This window comes from Lepidochelys kempii, chromosome 2, assembly GCF_965140285.1.
Source record: "Lepidochelys kempii isolate rLepKem1 chromosome 2, rLepKem1.hap1, whole genome shotgun sequence".
In the NCBI taxonomy this organism is placed as follows: Eukaryota; Metazoa; Chordata; order Testudines; family Cheloniidae; genus Lepidochelys; species Lepidochelys kempii.
This window is the reverse complement of record NC_136381.1, coordinates 44,605,010-44,622,649: the sequence shown is the minus strand read 5'-3', so window position 1 is coordinate 44,622,649 and position 17,640 is coordinate 44,605,010.

Sequence of the window (17,640 nt, the reverse complement as noted above, 5' to 3'; positions counted from 1 at the left end):
ACTTGCTTAAACCTGCATAATCCCAATTAATTTAACCAGGTTTTGCATATGTAACTGTGAGCAGAATCTGTCTGGCCTATGGTGTGCATCCACTGAAAGGGCTGCCCTAAGATTTGTTGATCTATATGAATTATCAAAAGTAATCTCTTCTAGACATAGACCTTGCCTATACTACCGGCGTAAAGCAACCTAAATTACGTTACTCCAGCGATGTGAATAATGTAGCTGGAGTTGACATAGCTTAGGTCGACTTACTGTGGTGTTTACACCATGCTGCATTGATGGGAGATGCTCTTCCATCAATTTACCTTACTCCTCTCATTCTGATGGAGTACCAGAGTCGACCAGAGAGTGCTCTGCAGCCAATTTAGTGGGTCTTTACTACACCCGCTAAATTGAACCTTGCTGCAGCGATGGCAGCAGCGTTGATCCCCAGTAAAGGTAGACATGGCCATAGAGAAAGCCAGGCAATGGAGTAATCTTGAAGTTGCATCTTGCATGACACTACAAGAGATTTTTTTTAAAAATTGTTTGCCACAAGTTATATGTGGAACATCTGTTACTTTAAACTGAGAGTTCATTCTTCACTGTCCCTTTTGGTTTCTTATAGGATAGATTTTATCCACTCAATCATCCAAAAATATGTTACCATCTAAGTAAAAAGAAATAGAAATTTGACAGATGAGATTCTACACTGCTAAATACTAATGTGCAGTGAAGCCAACTGTCATGGTTGCAGGACTAGCTGCACCTGTGTCCCCTTTCTGATCTCTGAGGCACCCACTCAGGTGTTAAGCTTCATGTCTTTACTCTGCTGAGGTAGAATTCGCAATTCTTCACTTCTTAACTGGTCCCTGGGCTACATTCTTACACAGCATGTCCAGCTGGGTTCAGTACTTGTGGTTCTTTCTTTTGGGAGTCTGTGATGAGTGACCTGTGATCTTACCCAAAGTTTTATCCCCTGATGGCATCCCAAGGAGGTCTAACTTCTTCACAGCCGCTAGCAGGTCCTTTGCATCTGTCTGTCCCATTGACCAACTTCCCAACAACAGCCCACAACTTGAGTGTGTTCTTTCTTAAACTGCCATGGTTCTTTTGATCTCTTGGTTCCCAATAATGAAGTCAATGTACAGCATTCATAAATTATTACAGAGCAGCTCCACTTCCATCACACCAATTCTCACAATTTTATCCTGAGTCTTATAATATTTGGCATTTTTTTCTTAAAGCCCCAGCCTCTGGAGGGTTGTGATTAGAAAAGAATGTCAGTTTTCATTTGAAAAAAAAAAAAAGCAGATTTCATGGTTATTGAGAAAAGCTTGAAAACATGAACCCTAAAGGCTCAAAACTCAGAAGGCAAATAAAAAGGCGATTTAAAAGCTCATGATTTTTAAACCAGTCTCATGAGTTTTGAACACTTGTGGTTGGCAGTGCTGAATTTGTGTGAGGGTTTGCATAGGAAGAACTGTTAATCTAAAAAGACCTATTAATGCTGTAGTATTTCTAACACTATACAGTTTTGTTTTGCTTGCATGGGCATCCTGTATACAGCAACTCTGCATTTAAGATAATGATCCTGACTACTTTTGTAAAGCACTTTGAGATCTACTGACTAAAAGTGCTATAGAAGAGTAAGGTATTATTTAATTATTATTAATAATTATTATGTAATATTTCAGTCAGACTTAGGCAATGAAACATTTTATGCAATGATATGTGCAGTTGCTATGTAGAACTACATTACAATTAACAATACTCCGGAGCCACAGGTTGGCCACCCCTGATCTAGATACTTCCAATAATATTACAAATATTAACTTTCTTAACATTGTTCAACTCTTTGGTTCCTGCAGGCAAATTTTTGTGATGCAAAACACTAATGGTTTTCACTACAGTTTAATAATCTATGTTCATATAGTACAGAGATGGGCATGCTATAAATACCTTGATAATGACTGACATGTACATCGTATCTTTATTCAAAGATCCCAAAGCTTTTTAAAAAAGCTCTACAAAGAGATTATTCCTCCCACCCTAGAAATACAGCTACTTTTGGGTCACAAAGAGATAGTTGCTCTTCAAATGTGAGGACAGAAATCTAAGATTGACTTATCTAGTTAAGTAAGGGAATTGTAAGTAGGTAGGATGTAAGAGCTCTTTGAATGAAAGTCCTCTCAAGACGGAGGCCTCAACCCATTCCTGAAATGTTTTAGAGCATTAATTTTGACCGTAATTGGGAAAATATACAGCTTTCAAGAATTCAACTCACTTCCCATCCTCCAATAGTCTTTAGGCCCTTTTCCTTTTCAAGTCTTCTTGGGAACTACCTAATATTCTGCACCCCCTCTCCAATGAATTTCATATTTTTAGTGCTGGATGACCCCTATAGGATCTTCAAAGATTCTGAGTAGCTACTTTCCCTTCATTTGCTATCTACAGAGGGCTACTGCTGTCTCATCCCAGCTTATACTGGTTTCCTGGAGGCTGAAGACTGTCCATTCCACATCAGCAGAACAAAGCCTTGCCCTTCTGCTGCTTTCAGCTAACGGGTTCTTTGAGGCCTGAGATTTTCCAGAACTCTTTGCAATGACATGGGAGACATGAAATCACCCACGGTAAAATTCTGACCTATTGGAGCCAATGGCAAAACTCCCATTGATTTCAGTATGGTCAGGATTTCACTTCCAGGTTTTAATTAGTTTGAATTGTTTGCAGTCATATTGTGTAGCTACCTGTGGAACATAGATGTTTAGATGTTCAACAGTGACACACACACACACACATGTTTTAAGATAATAAAATACAGAGGAGTGCCTTTAAATGAATGGGAGGTATAGGAGTAGACGTGTTTAATCACTACTTATTTCGTGTATCATAATGAAACAGAAATACATATTGAAGCTCCCTTACCTGAATAGAATAAACTTGTTTCCAAAAATTGACTTCCTATGAGCCAGTGGGAAAAGATGTAACAAAAAACTGACCTGACAAAAGAATACATGTTAAATGATCACATTATTTGTGTAGCAAAGTGCAATATTTCATAAAATATAACTCTAAAATAAATGTCTGCCCTTTTCTAAGAGATATATGGGCTTTTCAGTACATTGGCTTTACTGACAGTGGTGATGAAAGAAGAGATCTCCAAACCTTCAAACAAGAAGCTTCCTGACACTGGTGGGGTTTTACTGCATCTGGTTGGTTGCACAGAGTGTTTAGCATGCTGGAGTTCACATGGTGAAGGGAACGTGTGTCAAGGTGTCACAATGGCTGAATGGTGGTCAGAGAGCTGAAGCCAGAGAGCGACTGATATTTTGACAGGAGACTGTGTGTTAAGAATATTCTATGCAAATGTTGTGCCTGGGATAATGAATAGTATAATTTCTTTCCTCTTCTGAGAGCTTCAGTGGAGAGGACACCTGGATTTCACAAAAAATCTCCACAGGAATTTAAATATGTTTTATTCATTGATGAAGCAGATCATCTTGTGTGTAGGTTTTATAATTTTATTTTCTTCTGGTATCTTAAACAGGGAGAACAAACACCTGGGTGCTCATTGGATGCTTCTGTGGAAGATTTTTCTTTAAATATATTTTGTAGTTCTATTTGTGATAGGGAAGCCCCCGGCTACTCTTCTTCTCCCTCTCTTATCTTTGCTATGCTAAGTGGAAAGGGTCACTCCACTGCAGGAGATCAGAAGTTTTTCAGTAACCCCGTCTTTCTTGGCTGCCTTTGTCCTTCCCCATTTGAGCCTGCCAGTGTGCAAAGAACTTGCCAGTATTTATGGGATGTGTACTACTGCTGCGCCCTACAGGGCTGCACGGGGTATGCATAAAGCCTGAATACTATTAACAGCTAAAGGAGTTTAATTTGTAACTCAAGTGGGAGAGTCCTGTGCTTTGCGGGTCAAAGGTCCAGGATTCAAATCGCATGTGTCATTTAGTAGATGACTGAGCCATTATTTCCTGTGCAGCCATCGATTCTGTCTTAGGCATGTGTTCATTTGGTTACGCACTGTCAAGGTTCCTCCCCCACTCTGAACTCTAGGGTACAGATGTGGGGACCTGCATGAAAACCTCCTAAGCTTACTTTTACCAGCTTAGGTTAAAACTTCCCCAAGGTACAAATTAATTTTGTCCTTTGTCCTTGGAATAACCACTGCCACCACCAAACTCTAACTGGGTTTACTGGGAAACGTAGTTTGGACACGTCTTTCCCCCCCAAAATCCTCCCAACCCTTGCACCCCACTTCCTGGGAAAGGTTTGGTAAAAATCCTCACCAATTTGCATAGATGACCACAGACCCAAACCCTTGGATCTGAGAACAATGAAAAAGCATTCAGTTTTCTTACAAGAAGACTTTTAATAGAAATAGAAGTAAATAGGAGTAAAGGAGTCACCCCTGTAAAATCAGGATGGTAAATACCTTACAGGGTAATTAGATTCAAAACATAGAGAATCCCTCTAGGCAAAACCTTAAGTTACAAAAAAGACACACAGACAGAAATAGTCATTCTATTTAGCACAATTCTTTTCTCAGCCATTTAAAGAAATCATAATCTAACGCATACCTAGCTAGATTACTTACTAAAAGTTCTAAGACTCCATTCCTGTTCTATCCCCGGCAAAGCAGCATACCAACAGACACAGACCCTTTGTTTCTCTCCCTCCTCCCAGCTTTTGAAAGTATCTTGTCTCCTCATTGGTCATTTTGGTCAGGTGCCAGCGAGGTTACCTTTAGCTTCTTAACCCTTTACAGGTGAGAGGAGTTTTCCTCTGGCCAGGAGGGATTTTAAAGGGGTTTACCCTTCCCTTTATATTTATGACACAAACAGTATAAATTCCAACCCCATAGTATGTAAATGCCTTGCAAGTGTATTAAAGTGAGCCCATGGAAATCTGTGTGTGCTTCTCTTTCTTCTTACTTGAATTGCAAGAACGTTGGCGTTTATTTTTAAATGTGGTTTTGAGAGAGGTATTAGGTGCATCAAGGTTGAAAAAGTGAATTGCACGTTTTGTGCGGAAAGCCCTAAGTTTTGTGCTTATCCTGCTCTTACATTTCCAGTTATAGACCAGGTCTCCTGCTCTCATGAATCTCAGCATGAGGGATGATTTGTCCTTTAATGTGTCACATACGATAAACATAATTAACTCCTGGAAATGTGCTGGAAATGGCCCACCTTGATTATCACTTCAAAAGGTTTTCTCTCCCCCCACCCCACTCTCCTGCTGGTAATAGCTCATCTTAAGTGATCACTCTCCTTACAATGTATATTTTTTCATGGTCTGTGTGTATATATAAAATGTGCTCACTGTACTTTCCACTTTATGCATCCGATGAAGTGAGCTGTATCTCACGAAAGCTTATGCTCAAATAAATTGGTTAGTTTCTAAGGTGCCACAAGTACTCCTTTTCTTTTTGCGAATACAGACTAACATGGCTGCTACTTTGAAACCTATAATTATTAATATTCTTACTAGCTAACACTTTGTTTTAAGCTCTTTTAGATTGATAGCTTGTAAAAAATTAAATGGTACTGACCAGACTGTGTCTGATTTCTCTTACGGGAGAACAAGCTTCACACCATTGCCTCCTGCATTGTGACTACTGCGAGTAGGATATATTCTTCTTCACTAATGCAATTTAAAAGTGAAATTTAATTTCACATTACATTTCTTATTGTATTATTTTCTATTCTTACCTTTTCCCCCTTTGGGGGGAACATTAGGGAGACAGCACGTCCTTGTCAACAGAATCCCTTACAAAAGGATATTAAAAAAATGTGTACTGAAATATGCTAGCATTGTATAAAATACACTGTGTGATGCTTTTGCCTGTGGCATTATGAGCACACATGAATGACAGCATTGTGTGAGCCTGAACATTGTGTGGTCAGTGCCAGAGTATACTGCTATAATAGTTTTCCATAAATATTTCCCAGCCTTCTGGGATGTCTGGGATTTTTTTTTTAATATTTCATCTAACTACATCAAGTTATTTTTTTAGAGCTGCACACTCCTCTCACGGCTGTTACAGTGAGGAAATCTTCACGTCACCATAGTAAAGTTGATCAAATTATGGAGGGACAGTGTAATTTAAATGGAAAAGGCATATTATGTAATTTTTGTGTGAAATGGTGCAATAAAATCTCACAAAAACAATCTACTTTCTGAGGATCAGGGCCCCTTGAACTATGATTGCCTTAAGTTTTTAAAGGATAGAAGGCAGATTTTAAATCAAGATTGGATGTTCTTCTAAAAGGTATACACTAGTCCAAAAAAGAATTAATTCAGGGAAGTCCTATGTCTGGTGCTCTGTGGGAAGTCAGACTAGATGATCACAGTGGTCCCTTCTGGCCTTAGAATCTGTCAGATAGCTACTCCCTAACACTTGTGAGCCAAGTCTGCAGCTAGTGTACAGTGGTTGGCTCCATGGGAGTCAATATAGCTTTGCAGATTTATGCCAGCTGAGAATCTGATCCTTGCATGTATATTAATACTGGTGTCTCCGTATTTCAGGATTTGTTGGACTGGCGCTATAAGCTTCCTTTCCCTACTTTAAGACTTAATCCTTCAAACCCTTAGTTTTTCAAGTAGTCCATTTGGGAATTGCAGTCAGGCAGGAAGATCTGGATCACTTGGTAAGCTGGGCCCATTCAAACAAAATGTGTTTCAGTGCAGCCAAATGCAAAGTGATACATCTAAGGAACAAGGAATGAAGGCCAGAACTACAGACTGTGGGACTGTATCCTGGAAAGAAGTGACTCTGAAAAAGATTTAGGGGATGTAATGGATAAGCAATTCAACATGAATGCCCAGTGTGATGTTCAGCAAAAAGAGCTAATGCAATCCCTGGATGTATAAAGTGAAAATAGGGAGTGATTTTACCTCTGTATACGGCATTGATGGGACTGATAGTGGATTTCTCTATCCAGTTCTGGTGTCCACATTTTAAAATGGATGAAACCTGGAGAAGGTACAGAAAAGAGCAACAAAAATCATTTGAGGGCTGCAGTAAAGGCCATCCAGTATGAGCTTTTTAAGACTCAATCTGTTTAATTTGTCAAAAAAGTTTGAGAGGTGACTTGAATACAGTGTATAAGTACCATCATGGGGAGAAAATACTGATTAAAGGGTCCTTACTGTAGCAGAGAAAGGCATAACAAGTGAGTAGAAGTTGAAGACAGAAAAATTCAGATTAGAAATAAACATACAGTTTTTAACTGTGAAGATGATTAATCATTGGAACAAACCACCAAGGGCAATGCTGGATTCTCCATTTACTGACTTCAAAACAAAATTGGATGTTTTCTGGAAAATATGTTTTAGCCCACCACAAGTTACTGAGCTCAACACTGGGTGCTGGGTGAATTTTAATGGCCTGTGATGTAGAGGAGGTCTTAATATACAATCTAATGGTCCCTTCTGGCTTTAAACTCTATGAATCTATTAATTTTTACATGAGTGAGGATTTCCAAGTTTGGATCAGCAACAAGGATTCTCCTCATTTCTCCATATTGTACAGCTGTTGTCCACTACTCATTTGTGCAATGCTTAATCTACAAAGGAGCTTTGGACATTCTAAAATTTAAAGGAGGCAGCTGGCACAACGAAAATCTTGGCCTGACAACTTACATGTATGTTGTCCCTGTAGGGGCAACAACTTTATATTCACAAAAGTGCCACTGGTCGTGTTCCCAAGAGATTCATTGGCTCAGTGCATCTCCAGTTACCCTGATTCTGCCCCTCTCAAGTGGGCCCAGCCCATTTTTGGGGTGTGCTGGTAGATTCTGTACCCACACTGAGTCAGTGGCCAGAGAATGAAGGACTCAAGCCCAGGCTAGGAGACTGGAATTCAAGTTCTCTAACTGTACGGTTACTTTTCCAGGTGAACTGAGAGAATCTGTCTTTCATTAAATTCCAATGGTTACTTCTAAAAAAAGTAAATGTAACCACTTATGCAGTTGGCTGTGATAAATCCATAATTTGAAGGTTAATGCAAACCTACTGCATCGTCTGCAAGGTTAAAAAGCTTAGCTTGAAAAATTCTATTATAATCTGATATGCTTTTGAAAAAGAATCAAAATAACCCAGCTTCAGTAAGAACTGGAGAACTGCTTAGATCACAAGCAGTGCTACGAATGGAGAGGGCTTAGAATCATAGAATCATAGAATATCAGGGTTGGAAGGGACCCCAGAAGGTCATCTAGTCCAACCCCCTGCTCAAAGCAGGACCAATTCCCAGTTAAATCATCCCAGCCAGGGCTTTGTCAAGCCTGACCTTAAAAACCTCTAAGGAAGGAGATTCTACCACCTCCCTAGGTAACGCATTCCAGTGTTTCACCACCCTCTTAGTGAAAAAGTTTTTCCTAATATCCAATCTAAACCTCCCCCACTGCAACTTGAGACCATTACTCCTCGTTCTGTCATCTGCTACCATTGAGAACAGTCTAGAGCCATCCTCTTTGGAACCCCCTTTCAGGTAGTTGAAAGCAGCTATCAAATCCCCCCTCATTCTTCTCTTCCGCAGACTAAACAATCCCAGTTCCCTCAGCCTCTCTTCATAAGTCATGTGTTCCAGTCCCCTAATCATTTTTGTTGCCCTCCGCTGGACGTTTTCCAATTTTTCCATATCCTTCTTGTAGTGTGGGGCCCAAAACTGGACACAGTACTCCAGATGAGGCCTCACCAATGTCGAATAGAGGGGAACGATCACGTCCCTCGATCTGCTCGCTATGCCCCTACTTATACATCCCAAAATGCCATTGGCCTTCTTGGCAACAAGGGCACACTGCTGACTCATATCCAGCTTCTCGTCCACTGTCACCCCTAAGTCCTTTTCCGCAGAACTGCTGCCTAGCCATTCGGTCCCTAGTCTGTAGCTGTACATTGGGTTCTTCCGTCCTAAGTGCAGGACCCTGCACGTATCCTTATTGAACCTCATCAGATTCCTTTTGGCCCAATCTTCCAATTGGTCTAGGTCCTTCTGTATCCTATCCCTCCCCTCCAGCGTATCTACCACTCCTCCCAGTTTAGTATCATCCGCAAATTTGCTGAGAGTGCAATCCACACCATCCTCCAGATCATTTATGAAGATATTGAATAAAACCGGCCCCAGGACCGACCCTTGGGGCACTCCACTTGATACCGGCTGCCAACTAGACATGGAGCCATTGATCATTACCCGTTGAGCCCGACAATCTAGCCAGCTTCCTACCCACCTTATAGTGCATTCATCCAGCCCATACTTCTTTAACTTGCTGACAAGAATACTATGGGAAACCGTGTCAAAAGCTTTGCTAAAGTCAAGAAACAATACATCCACTGCTTTCCCTTCATCCACAGAACCAGTAATCTCATCATAAAAGGCAATTAGATTAGTCAGGCATGACCTTCCCTTGGTGAATCCATGCTGGCTGTTCCTGATCACTTTCCTCTCATGCAAGTGCTTCAGGATTGATTCTTTGAGGACCTGCTCCATGATTTTTCCAGGGACTGAGGTGAGGCTGACTGGCCTGTAGTTCCCAGGATCTTCCTTCTTCCCTTTTTTAAAGATTGGCACTACATTAGCCTTTTTCCAGTCATCCGGGACTTCCCCGGTTCGCCACGAGTTTTCAAAGATAATGGCCAGTGGCTCTGCAATCACAGCCGCCAATTCCTTCAGCACTCTCGGATGCAACTCGTCCAGCCCCATGGACTTGTGCACGTCCAGCTTTTCTAAATAGTCCCTAACCGCCTCTATCTCCACAGAGGGCTGGCCATCTCTTCTGCATTTTGTGATGCCCAGCGCAGCAGTCTGGGAGCTGACCTTGTTTGTGAAAACAGAGGCAAAAAAAGCATTGAGTACATTAGCTTTTTCCACATCCTCTGTCACTAGGTTGCCTCCCTCATTCAGTAAGGGGCCCACACATTCCTTGGCTTTCTTCTTGTTGCCAACATACCTGAAGAAACCCTTCTTGTTACCCTTGACATCTCTGGCTAGCTGCAGCTCCAGGTTAATTTTATCTGTCCAGCTGTGCAGGAAGGTGGGCACAATGCGTCTCTCCCTCATTTGCACCATTACTTATGGACTACCTGCATCATGCTCAGAGAGATCAAGGATATTGACTCTACAGATGCTGTGGATACTGGATCCCCCAGCAGGCACAACCCTGGACTGTGCAGTAGCAGCATATGTAACAACCTGCCAGAGCATTTTGGAGAAGCCATTATCCCATGTTTCTGTAGGCATTGTGCTTATCCACCAGCTCCCACTGAGATGGTGAACCTCCACCCTGCCACCTAGCCCAAAGGATGATCCAGTGGTTTAAATATGGCAGTAACAGGTTGTACATTTCACCTTCATTATATGGATGGTATACCTTGAGAAAGCAACTGTGCATCATAAACTATATGGAATGCTTGATACTGTGACCATTTGTATCCCAGCAATGCCTAGAAGTCCCAGTGGAGATCACAGCTTCATTGTGTGAGACATTGTACACAGACATAGTAAGAGACCGTGTTTGCCCCATAGAATTTATAATCTAAATAAATGAGACAGACAAAGAGTGGGGGTGGGGGAAACAGCAATGAAGTTACTTGTCTCACAGCAGGTTAATGGTAAAGTTGGGTATAAAACCCAGCTCTCCTGAGTTGCAGATTTGTTGCCCTCTCTGCTGAGTCATTCTGCCTCTCAAAACAGCAAACTAACCTTGTGTGAGTGTCAATATTTGTTACCACCAGAAATTTTTTTACTACAGTTTCATTCAATTTTCCTTGGCAAAGACATTTCATGTTACTAAACATTAGCCACTTTTTCTAAGGAATGATTTAGTTGCTGTAGATTAATAGATGTCGTTTTTATGCTCAGAGAAGAAAAGTCACTATTTTCAGTCCTTTAAGAAACCTGAGTGTTGGTAAAGTAGGTGAAACAGCTGAAAAAACTTATCCAGATTACTGCATATGTCCAATGGAAAAATCAACAAAAGACAAAAGTTAAAATATTGTGCAATAAAGTGCAATCAACAGTATTTTATTCTAACAAGGGAGTTGTGATTTTTTTAAAATTCTATTGCTAAAAACACGGTCAACAACAGACCTTACTTCAGCTATCAGCTGGTTAACCCTCTCATTACAGAATGAATATGAAAAAGATGTAGGACTGCTCAGCATTTAACAAAATGTTTTTCTTGGTTTCTACTTATAAAAGCACTATCAACTTTTAAAGTTTCAAACCTGTATCTAGTTGAAAAATGGTTGTAGATTAGCTGGGAATAGCCTATAGAATGTAATACCAAATATATGTAAAGCTTTAAATTTTCAAAACACTGTATGTGCAAAAAGCCAACTGAACCTGAAAGCAAATTCACTATTCTATCAAGAAAAGAAAAATTGGAAATCTCTTTTAGTGTCCAGTTCATGTGAATTACCAAACCATGGTAGATGTAACACTTCAAAATATCATACAGAAACTCTTATTATTCTGCAGCACCATATAATCAACTGGAACTGTTTGGGAATTTCCTGTCAAAATTGACAGAAAATGCAGTTTCTACAAAATCAAAAATTTTCCATGGAAAAATTTTACTGAGTTTTTTCAGTTTTCCATAGGAAAATGAAATAAACTATTCTGTACTGAAGCTAATTTCAAATGATTTCCCACTGGATGGAAATTCCATTTTGGACCATTTCCATAAACAACATACATTATTCTCTCCTCTTGAAGGAGAGGAAGGTGATCAGGAACAGTCAACATGGATTCACCAAGGGCAAGTCATGCCTGACCAACCTGATTGCCTTCTATGATGAAATAACTGGCTCTGTGGATATGGGGAAAGTGGTGGATGTGGTATACCATGACTTTAGCAAAGCTTTTGATACAGTCTCCCACAGTATGCTTGCCAGCAAGTTAAAAAAGTATGGGCTGGATGAATGGATTATAAGGTGGATAGAAAGCTGGCTAGATTGTCGGGCTCAACGGGGAGTAATCAATGGCTCCATGTCTAGTTGGCAGCCGGTATCAAGCAGAGTGCCCCAAGAGTTGGTCGTGGGGCTGGTTTTGTTCAATATCTTCATTAACAATCTGGATGATGGGATGGATTGCACTCTCAGCAAGTTTGCAGATGACACTAAGCTGTCGGGAGAGGCAGATACACTGGAGGGTAGGGATAGGGTCCAGAGCGACCAAGATAAATTGGAGAATTGGGCTAAAAGAAATCAGATGAGGTTCAACAAGGACAAGTGCAGAGTCCTGCACTTAGGATAGAAGAATTCCATGCACTGCTACAGGCTGGAGACTGACTGGTTAAGAGGCAGTTCTGCAGAAAAGTACCTTGGGATTACAGTGGACGAGTCGCTGGATATAAGTCAGCAGTGTGCCCTTGTTGCTGAGAAGGCTAACGGCAAATTGGGCTGCATTAGCAGAAGCACTGGCAGCAGATCAAGGTAAGTGATTATTCCCCTCTTTCTGGCACTGGTGAGGCCACATCTGGAGTATTGCATCCCGTTTTGGACCCCACACTACAGAAAGGATGTAGACAAATTGGAGAGAGACAAAATGATTAGGGGGCTGGGGCACATGATTTATGAGGAGAGGCTGAGGGAACTGGGCTTAGTCTGCAGAAGAGGAGAGTGACGGGGGACTTGATAGCAGCCTTCAACTATCTGAAGGCTGGTTCCAAAGAGGATGGAGCTCGGCTGTTCTCAGTGGTGACAGATGACAGAAGAAGGAGCAGTGGTCTCAAGTTGCAGTGGGGGAGGTCTAGGTTGGATATTAGGAAAAACTATTTCACTAGGAGGGTGGTGAAGCACTGGAATGGGTTACCTAGGGAGGTGGTGGAATCTCCATCCTAGAGGTTTTTAAGGCCTGACTTGACAAAGCCCTGGCTGGGATGATTGAATTGGGGTTGGTCCTGCTTTGAGCAGGGGGTTGGACTGGGTGACCTCCTGAGGTCTCTTCCAACCCTAATCTTCTATGATTCCAAGATTCATACATGTCCAGTGCCACCAAGTGATGCTGATGCACATAAGTGAGGCACACAGAATGGGACTCTCATCTTGGTTTATACTGCATTTGAAAAATTACAAAATATGTTTGTCAAATAGATGAGAGCTAGTTCGTAGGGAAGGACTAATTTTCAGTCTTCTGAGAGGGTAGAAGTCCTCAATGGACTGGAGAATGACTTGGGGCCTGGAGAATGACCAGGAATTTGAGTGCACTGTTATAATAATACAGTTTAGCTGGACTCAGCTACAAGTCACTTCAATATTGGTTGTGCTTTATTTTTAGATCACTTTATCGATTTGCATTTCTAATTATTCGAGCATTCTACACAGCACAAAACCTTCTGCCATTCATGGCTCGAAAGGGTAAACAGACAGGCCCAAATTTGTCCCCTATATATTTCCAGTGCAGTGAATGTAGCAGGCTTTTTCATTTAAGCCAGTGGCAAGGAAGGATGTTGAGTCAAAGCCTTTGGACCTGGAAAGTAACTTGAGTTGTCTAAACTCTGCCAAGATAGCCAGAGGGAATGAATTAATGACTCAGTGTTTTGCCTCCCTGCAGGAGACAGTGTCAATAGTTGTTAAGAAATATGAGTAGCTGGAATTTCAACTAACTCTAATGGAAAAGAGAATGGTGAATATGGGGGTACTAGTGGAAGGGCAGAGTTCAGTTGTCACTGAGTTATCTATAGAAAATAACCCCAAAATTTCCAAATTAATTTTATAATTGAAAATAAATTAAGTGGCAATAACATTGTTACTATGAGTTTGTAAACCAATAATCTGGCAGTAGAACAGGGGAGTGTTGGCTGCTAGCAGCCCTGGGGGCCAATCAGCCACCCACCACACTTACAATTAGATTCTGTTCTATAAAAAAAAAACCAAAAGTCATATGTCCTTGTGGAAAATGATTCCACTGCTTCTCAAACAGACATTTCTGCATGCTATTTTTATTTATTTCTTACTTATTTATTTATTTTTTGGAATATCGGAATACAGGAATTGTGATAGATCAGACACATAGTCCATATTTTCCAGGATCCTGTACCCAACAGTGGCCAGCAGATGCTTCAGAAGAAGGTGTGGGAAATTTTGCAAGAAAGTGTCTATCTTCTCTGTACCATTCATTAGTTTTTATATATTTGTATCATGTCCTCTCTTGTCTCCTTTCTCAGCTAAACAATCCTAATGTTTTTAATCCCTCTTGATATGAGTGTTTACCATTCTCCTAATCAATCTTGTCATCATTCTCTGAACCCACATGAATTCCGTAAGAGCATTTTGGAGATGGGGTGACCAGTACTCAACGCAGTATTCCAGATGAGGGAAAACCATTGATTTGTACAATGTCATTTTATAATATTCAAGGCCAAATTATTCTCTACCCTGTTCCTTATGTATTCTAATATCATATTTACTTTTTGACTGCAGCTTTACCTGGAGCAGAGGACTTCATTGTGCTATCCACAGTGTTTTGGGCAATTTTAACTGTCACAAAGCACAATTAGTCTATAGAAGTCCTTGGCAAACACATCATGAGCCCAAGAACTTAATAGCATTCAAGAAAAGTCCTGGACAATTATAATGATAACAAGGACATCCAGAGTTACAATAGTAAGGATTAAACCAAACCAAGAGTTTTGAAAGAGATAAATCCTTATGTTTCAAGGCATAAGCCAACATCTAACTAATGGCAGTTAGGAAGAACTTTCTCTGCGGGCAGGTTATTCCATAATTGCCATCTGCAGGATTTCTTGTCCCTTACTCTGTAGTGTCTGGAACTAGCCACTGTTAGAAACAGGATACTGGACTCAAGTCCTGTTGGTCTGAACCATTATGGTCACTCCTCCATTCCTATCAGGAAGGTCCCACCAGTACATGAATAGACTTCATAAGTTTTATCAGTGGTGCCACCAATGAAGAACAGGTGTATAGACTAAAATGCAAAACAAGACTTTTCAAACATTTTGAATCTTTGGCTAGCTACAGTTACAGAAAACAGACTCTCTCTTTCCACTCTATTCCCAATGTTTGTAAAATCCAAATCCTGCTAGATGTAGCAGGAATCACTATGACATTCATTGTACAAACACTTCCATAAGGAAACATTTTAAATTAAGGTGTTTCATAGATTCATAGATACTAAAGTCAGAAGAGACCATTATCATCATCTAGTCCGACCTCCTGCACAACGCAGGCCACAGAATCTCACCCACCCACTCCTGTGGAAAACCTCTCACCTATGTCTGAGCTATTGAAGTCCTCAAATCATGGTTTAAAGACTTCAAGGAGCAGAGAATCCTCCAGCAAGCGACCCGTGCCCCATGCTACAGAGGAAGGCGAAAAACCTCCAGGGCCTCTTCCAATCTGCCCTGGAGGAAAATTCCTTCCCGACCCCAAATATGGTGATCAGCTAAACCCTGAGCATATGGGCAAGATTCACCAGCCAGATACCCAGGAAAGAATTTTCTGTAGTAATTCAAATCCCACCCCATCTAACATCCCATCACAGGCCATTGGGCCTGTTTACCATGAATATTTAAAGATCAATTAATTGCCAAAATCATGTTATCCCATCATACCATCTCCTCCATAAACTTATCGAGTTTAATCTTAAAGCCAGATAGGTCTTTTGCCCCCACTGCTTCCCTTGAGTTTTGAAAGAGAACTAAAATAAAAAACCATCGGCTCAAAAGGCATTAGTTTCAGGGGAAATCCTGTCCCACTTAAATGAGTGGATATAGTCCAGAGCAATTGTGTTGGAGGGGTGGGGGAAGGAGTGTCACAGAGACTGTACAACAAAGTACATTCCAGAAAGAGAAAATGCTTCCCTGAGAGATGTCCTGCACTGAAGTGTACACTTCTAGGGGACTGTCAATTTCTGTTTCCCAACTCCCAGGTTAAAACATGGTGAAAACCTTGTTTCTATCTTACAGAGCATAATGAAACCCAAATACCAACCGTCTCTCTAAGCTTTCAGTTTGCTGTCAGCCATCCTGTCTGCAGGGACACATTCTATCAGCCACAAAATTTTAAGTCTCTTTTCTTCCAAAGTCTGCCTTTTGGCATTTTACAACAAGATATTCACTTTTTCATGATTATACAGGTGATTACTGGTATGAGAATCAAAAACTAATTAGGAAAAGCTGGTCAGGTTTTTAAGATCAACAGACTGATCTCCATCCAGATTGTCAAAGGTTCTAGACCCATGTTGCTTATTGAAAGAAACATGATTCGGTATCTTTATATAAATATTATTTAAAAACATAAACTAAAACAAAACCAAGAAAATAAACATCAAAGCTAAGCTATTAATAAAAATAAACTAAATTAAAAAATAGAGCATTACAACAATTAACCACTTAGTTAATTGGACTGGAAATAAATCAAATTAATACTAAAAATAATGATAAATTCTAAGGAGTCTGAGTAGATGGTTATTTGGTTATAAATCCAAACTGAAGAACTGTACTAAAGTCAATGAAATCTATAACTTGGATATGGTTAAATATCTTGATACTGAAATCAACGTTATGTAATGTCTAAAGCACAATCTAAGAGCCAATTATAAAACCTCCTTCTTATATTTCAGTTCTTGTGTAGTGGCTAAACCTTTCTTCCTCCCCTCAACAGGGGTATTATAATACAGACTTTAACAGAACACTCTTGCTAAACAGAAGTTTAACAACTTTTATTTACCAGAAATTAGAGATGACATTTTCAAGTGTCTCAGGACTTTTAAACACAGAACACAAACTAATGAGTAATTGTCTGAGACAGCATTTAGGCTTACTTAATCCCAGGGAAACTTTTATTTCAGGTGGCTTTTCTGAAATGGACTTTATGGGTACTCACACAAATATGCAACACACAGACACACTTTTACTTTCACACTCTAGAACTAAAAAGTCTGGGTTGTCTCCCAGCTAATAAACACAGAAAAAGGAAAAACATGATACTTGAGATAAACTGTAGGGGGGTTGTGAATTCTTTGTTTCTCACAGTTTTCTGGATTCTTGTTGAGTAGGAGCTGGAGCTGCTAGCAAGAAGCCATGTGGTGATGTTCTTCTGACATAGCACTTCTCTCTAGTGGACCACCTTCAGGTGAAGGGAGAGATTGGTCAAAGACTGGAGTGGGCTGGTTGTTGATGCTGTGATTTCCTCTCCTCAAGGTGGCTGGCTGTTGGGGATTTTGGGAGGTCAGTCTTCCCTCTGGTGGCTCTTTGACCCGAAAGGTGAGGTTTCTCATCCTTAAGTTTGAGTCTTCTGTGAACTTTGATTATTCACTGCACTTCCTCTACCTAGCAGCAACTCCCTGCTTCAAGGTCTTTAAACAAGTCAGGTACGAGGTCTACCTTGGACCCATGAGTACTTGATCTAATCAGATTTTAATTAGGTCATCTTTAACTAGGAGCAATTTTGGGAAAACTCATGTTTAAATCAGCAATTTAAAAAAATATTCAGTGTTTTATATACCCTAGACTATAGGCCTCTGATCCCCCAAATATATCACAAAGTGGGCACATAAGACCACTATGAGGAATCTGGCATGGTCTTATCCACATAAAAAGTCTTGATGGCCTTGTGTCACCAGTTTATGGAAAGTTCAAACACAAAAGTCCTGTAAAATAGCTGAATGCTAGGCTCCTTTTTCAA